Genomic DNA, 6000 nt, shown 5'->3' with positions numbered 1-6000 from the left:
TGTATCATTTCTTAATGCATGCATTAGTAAATGACAATAAAAGAGGACTGCGTGTCTTCATAATCGATAATGACTAATACCTGTAACCTACCACACATGGAAATAAACAGAAGTTAACTTGACCTGACTCCAGGTGAATGGCCAACACCTTTACTCCAGGGAAGGAGAGTCCAAAACTGGGCAGCATTGGCTTAAATTTTATTTTATTTTACTTAACACAGTAACAGGGACCTTCTGGCCTAATGAGGCCACACCTCACAATTACACCCACATGACCAATTTACCTACTAAACTGTACATGTTCAAAGTTCAGAGTAAATTTATTATCAAAGTACATATATGTTGTAGTTTTCTGCAAAAAAAAACAAAGTGGGGCATTTTGTGTTTAACGAAACCCGTAACACATTTTATTAAATCCACACAACCAAAGCTCGTTCAAAATCCTAACGTAACAACGTCATCATCTCAGACCAGCCTCTTAAAAAAAATCCCCCAGCCCAAAGTGAATTATGTTCATCTCTCCCAATTAGTTATGCTACACAGCCCCCTGCCCACCAGAATTCACTAAACCCGGCATTGTGAGCCTGTCTGCTGGAGCCTCTGACCCCTCCACATGCTCAGGATTTTGTTGTGATGCCAGGGGCGTGGTAGTGGAATTCTCCAAATCCTGCTGGGCTTGGTGAGGTTTGGGAACCCGCCCAGCAGGCGAGTAAACTCGCATGCGGTGGGGCCAGCGCTTGACAGAGTCAATGTGGGGAACTTACTGGGGGAACAGGGATTCCAATTGATCCTAAGTCTTTGACGTCTGCAAGCTTGCAGTTCTTAAGATGAACTACCAGTCCTTGGGCACACAGGAAATTTGCTCCGAGCAGAGGTTTAGCCACTTTAGTCAGGACAGGGTCCCGTGTGCAATGTCACCCACCCGTCGGTCCTGTAAGTCTGGGTCTTGCTGCCACTGGCAGCCTCCGGTGAGGTTTCACCGCTCTGTACATTCTCATCAATAGGCGATGCCGATGGCACCTGTGTCACGCGAGAAACGTCGCCCTGAAAGGGTGTCCACAATGAAAAGTAGACAACCATGGCAGCTGGAACCCACAGAGTTCACAAACCTCTGGTGTCCTGATGCGTTGGCACCCTCGAGGCTGCAAGGTGGTCAGCGCTTCCTTAAAACTTCACTTTATATTTTATTGTCGCCGAACAATTGATACTAGAACGTACAATCATCACAGCGATATTTGATTCTGCGCTTCCTACTCCCTGGATTACAAATATTAAATATTAAAAATAGTAAAAATTAGTAAATATAAAAATTAAAATTATAAATCATAAATATAAAATAGAAAAATGGAAAGTAAGGTAATGCAAAAAAACTGAGAGGCAGGTCCTTGCCTTCATACTAAAACGAACATGGTTAAAACACAGACCCGACATCCTGTGTTTCTCAGCAGCAGGAGTTCTCGTGTTGGGGGCCTTGCTGACCAGGTCTTTTGAGGTAGAGGAAGGAGGTGGAATGATGTGTCACTTCCTGGCTGAGTGTAGACTATCAGCCATTTTAGCAAGCTCCCTGTAGTCCTTCACAAGTGCATCAGCGAGGGCTATGCAAACTTGATCAGGCACGAACAGTTCTTTAAAAGTAAAGCAAGGATGGTGATTTCCCAGGAGAGATGGCATGTGGTCCATTAACTCCTACGGCTTAGCATCACCGAGGGCCGGCAAGGAAAGCAACTGTTTGGTGCACTCAGACTCCCATAGACTGTCGAAGATAAGTTTTCAGCCATCAGTATTTACTCTGTTCAGGTGGATATTCAAGCAGACTCACCATTCTTGTCGCTGTGGAACGACTGAGCGATGCTGCCACGTTGTAGAATTTGGTGTTGTCAGCAGAGATTTCTCACACGACCAACTGGGCCTCGGCTTGTACGACACAAGCGATGGCATTTTGCTTCCAAAATTCCGGCAGTTTCAAAGTGACTTTGTTGGCCAACATGTTCAATAACTCTGGAATCATCCTATCACATCGGGCTCACCAGTGTAGGTTTATGTAAATAACACGAAGTGGAGTGAAGCGTTTTATGTTTAACGAGATCCGTAACTCATTTTAGTGAACTCCAAAACCTGCACAACCAAAGCGTGCTCAAAATCCTTTCAAAATGACCTCATCATGTCAGACCAGCCTCTGAAAATGAAACCCCAAATCAATGTTGGTGGTTGTAAATTATGTACATTTCTCCCAATTACATTACCCTACAATGTCACCATACACAGCTTTGAGTTAATTTTCTTGCAGGCATAGTCAATAAATCCATCATAGAATAATAACCGCAATACAATCAATGAAAACCCACACTAACTGGGTATTCAAACAGTGTGCATCTATGGAGTGTGGGAGGAAACCGCAGCACTTGGAGGAAACCCACATGGTCACAGGGAGAATGTTCGAACAGCGATGGAATTGAACTCGGGTTTCAGGCACTGTAATAGCATTCCACTAACTGCTACACTACTCAAAAAATGAGAGATTAATTTATGATTATGATTATGAGGACACGCAGTCTTCTTTTACTCTTATTTAGTAATGCATGCATTAAGAAATGATACAATGTTCCTCCAGTGTGATATCACAGAAACACAAGACAGGCCAAGACTGAAAAACTGACAAAAACCACATAATTATAACATATAGTTACAACAGTACAAAGCAATACTGTAATTTGATAGAGAACAGACCATGGGCATGGTAAAAAAAAAGTCTCAAAGTCTCTCAAAAGTCCCATCATCTCACGCAGACGGTAGAAGGAAGAAAAACTCTCTTCCTGCCATGAGCTTCCAGCGCCGCAAATTTGCTGATGCAGCACCCTGGAAGCATCCAACCACAGTCCGACTCCGAGTCTGTCCGAAAACTACGAGCCTCCGACCAGCCCTCCGACACCGAGCACCCGAGCACCGAGCACCATCTCTGCCAAGCACTTCGACCCCGGCCCTGGCCGCCAGTAACAGGCAAAGCCGAGGACTTGGGGCCTTTCCCTCCGGAGATTCTCAATTGCACAGTAGCAGCGACAGCGAACCGGGCATTTCAGAAGTTTCTCCAGATGTTCCTCCATGCTTCTCACACCTGTCTCCATCAAATCAGAATTGTGCACGGCACCCTACTTACAAATACCGATATCATTCACCGGAGAGGCCGTGCGCGCTGCGTTGCGCCGCCATCTTCTCCTCCATCCTTCTTAAAAGAGACCTACAGACATTTAAGGGAAAGAGATGCAATTGCACCTACTTGAAGCACTTTCAATGACTCCAAAAGACTGAAGTGGTGTAAATACTGAAAGGCTTTTATTCGCTGTACAATATGACCTCCACGGTGAGTTTCTGCCCCCGGACTGAGGGGGAGGGGCAAGGTGAACACCTTTATGCAGGAATCTGTGGGAAGAGCCACAGGGGCAGTCAGCAGAGGGGCGTGTCCAGACAGTTAACCCAGTTACAACATATATATGGTTTACCACACTACTAACCCGTATATCTTTGGTATGTGGGTTTCTGGCACTGTAATAGCGCTCCACTAACCACTACACTCTGAAGGTGATTCCAGGATTGAATAGCTTGTTGTATGAAGAGTGTTTGATGGCTCTAGGCCTGTACTCTCAGGAATTCGGAAGAATGAGGGGTAACCTCTTTGAAACCTATTGAACGTTGAAAGAGTGGATGTGGAGGGGAAGTTTCCATTGGTGGGAGAGTCTTAGACCAGAGGACACAGCCTCAGAATAGAGGGGTGTCCTTTAAGAATGGAGATGAGGAGGAATTTCTTTAACCAGAGGGTGGTGAATCTGTGGAATTCTTTGCCACAGGCAGCTGTGGAGGACAAGTCTTTATGCATATTTAAGGCAGAGGTCAATAGATACTTGATTAGTCAGGGCATGAAGGGATACGGGAGAAGACATGAGACTGGGGCTGAGAGGGAAAATGGATTAGCCCTGATGAAATGATGGAGCAGACTCAAAGGGCCAAATAGCCTAATTCTGCTCCTAGATTTTCTGCTCTTAAGGTCTAGGAGAGATTGAGTGGTAACTTTTTCTGATAGAGGGTGATGGGTGTGCGGAACAGGAAGCAGTAGAGGTGGGTACAGTTACGACACAAAAGCCACTTGGACATGTACATAGACAGGAAAATGGTTCTCAACCCAAAACGTGACTGTCCATTCCCCTGCACAAACGCTGCCTGGCCCACTGAGTTCTTCCTCCAGCTTTTAGAGTGTTGCTCATGAATAGGAAAGGGTTAGAGAGATGCAGGCCAAACGCGGGCAAGTTCTACCAGCACAGGTAAGCAACTTGTCAAGATCATTTCTCACCACTGCACTGGTTATTAATAGTGTGACATCACCTACTTTTTCAGTATGTCTGTCCTCCTTAAAAGTCAAATCTCCTGGAATAGTTAGATCCTAGTTCGGGTCACCCTACAGCCACATTTCTGTAATGACAGCAAAATCATGTCCTTTCCTTTCTACCTCTGCCATTAACTAATTTACCTTGGTGATCATTCAAACAGACATGCTTCATTCTGTCCTTTAAATATTTAAATATTTCTGGACTGCTATTTCCTTTGTTGCCTGACTTTGTTCGATTTCTTCAATTTCTACTTTGCTCCTTCCTGAAATCCTTTGAGGTTTCCACTCCTATGCTAAATAAGGTTGCAACTTCCCTTTTGCATCATAAAAATTTAACTTTGATCGTGCTGCAAGTTTTCCCACGGTCAGAATCAGAATGAGGTTTAGTATCACTGATATGTGTTATAAGCGCAAGAAATTCTGCAGGTGCTGGAAATCCAAAGCACCACACACAAAATGCTGCCGGAGCTCAGCAGGCCAAGCAGCATCTACGAAGAGGAATAAAGAGTTGATGTTTTGGGCCGAGGTCCTTCACCAGGATTAGATAGATAGATAGATAGATAGATAGATAGATAGATAGATAGATAGATATACTTTATTGATCCCGAGGGAAATTGGGTTTCATTACAGCCGCACCAACCAAGGATAGAGCATAAATATAGCAATACAAAAACCACAAACAATCAAACAACAAAATGCAAACTATGCCAGTTGGAAAATAAGTCCAGGACCAGCCTATTGGCTCAGGGTGTCTGATCTTCCACGGGAGGAGCTGCACATTCGATGGCCACAGGCAGGAACGACCTCCCGCACTGCCCAGTGTTGTATCTCAGTGGAATGTGGCCGAAGTCCACAGCAAAAAGTTCAATATCCGGTCTACAAACACGTTCCTCGATCGTAATATGACCCGGATTGCACCATCTGTTGTTAACCAGAACAGTAAGCACCCAACTCCTTTACGCTTACGGCTCTCAATGCACTTCCGGTCAGCCGGAATGGTCTGGAAGCCGTCCATGGAGAAGTTTTGATCGGATATGTCCTCGTGCAGCCCCGTTCCAGTGGAACACATAACACTGCACTCCCAAAATGAAAGGGGGAAAACACCAGAATGAAAGGGTGGGGAGGGGACGTAGGATAGCTGGAGGGTGCTAGGTGAAGTAGGAGGGGAAGGTAAAGGGCTGGAGAGGAAGGAATCTGATAGGAGAGGAGAGTGGACCACCGGAGAACAGGAAGGAGTAGGGGACCCGGGGGAGGTGATAGGCAGGTGAGAAGAGGTAAGAGGTCAGAGTGGGGAATAGAAGATGAGGGGAGGGGGAGGGAAAAATATTTTTACTGGAAGTTTGAGAAATCGATGTTCTCGCCATCAGGTTGGAGGCTACCCAGATGGAACGTAAGGTGTTGCTCCTCCACCCTGATGGATGCCTCCTCGTGGCACAAGAGTAGGCCATGGACCGAGTTGTCCGAACAGGAATGGGAATTAAAATGCTTGGCTGCCGGCAATTCTGCTTTTTGTGGATGGAGCGGAGGCGCTCGATGAAGATACACTATATGTTATCAATTTTTAGGAGCAGCAGCACAATCCAGGACAAACAATGACTATAAATGATGACGTGGGACCAAAG

Source organism: Mobula birostris, chromosome 3 (assembly GCF_030028105.1).
Source record: "Mobula birostris isolate sMobBir1 chromosome 3, sMobBir1.hap1, whole genome shotgun sequence".
In the NCBI taxonomy this organism is placed as follows: domain Eukaryota; kingdom Metazoa; phylum Chordata; class Chondrichthyes; order Myliobatiformes; family Myliobatidae; genus Mobula; species Mobula birostris.
This window is presented reverse-complemented; position numbering follows the sequence as displayed.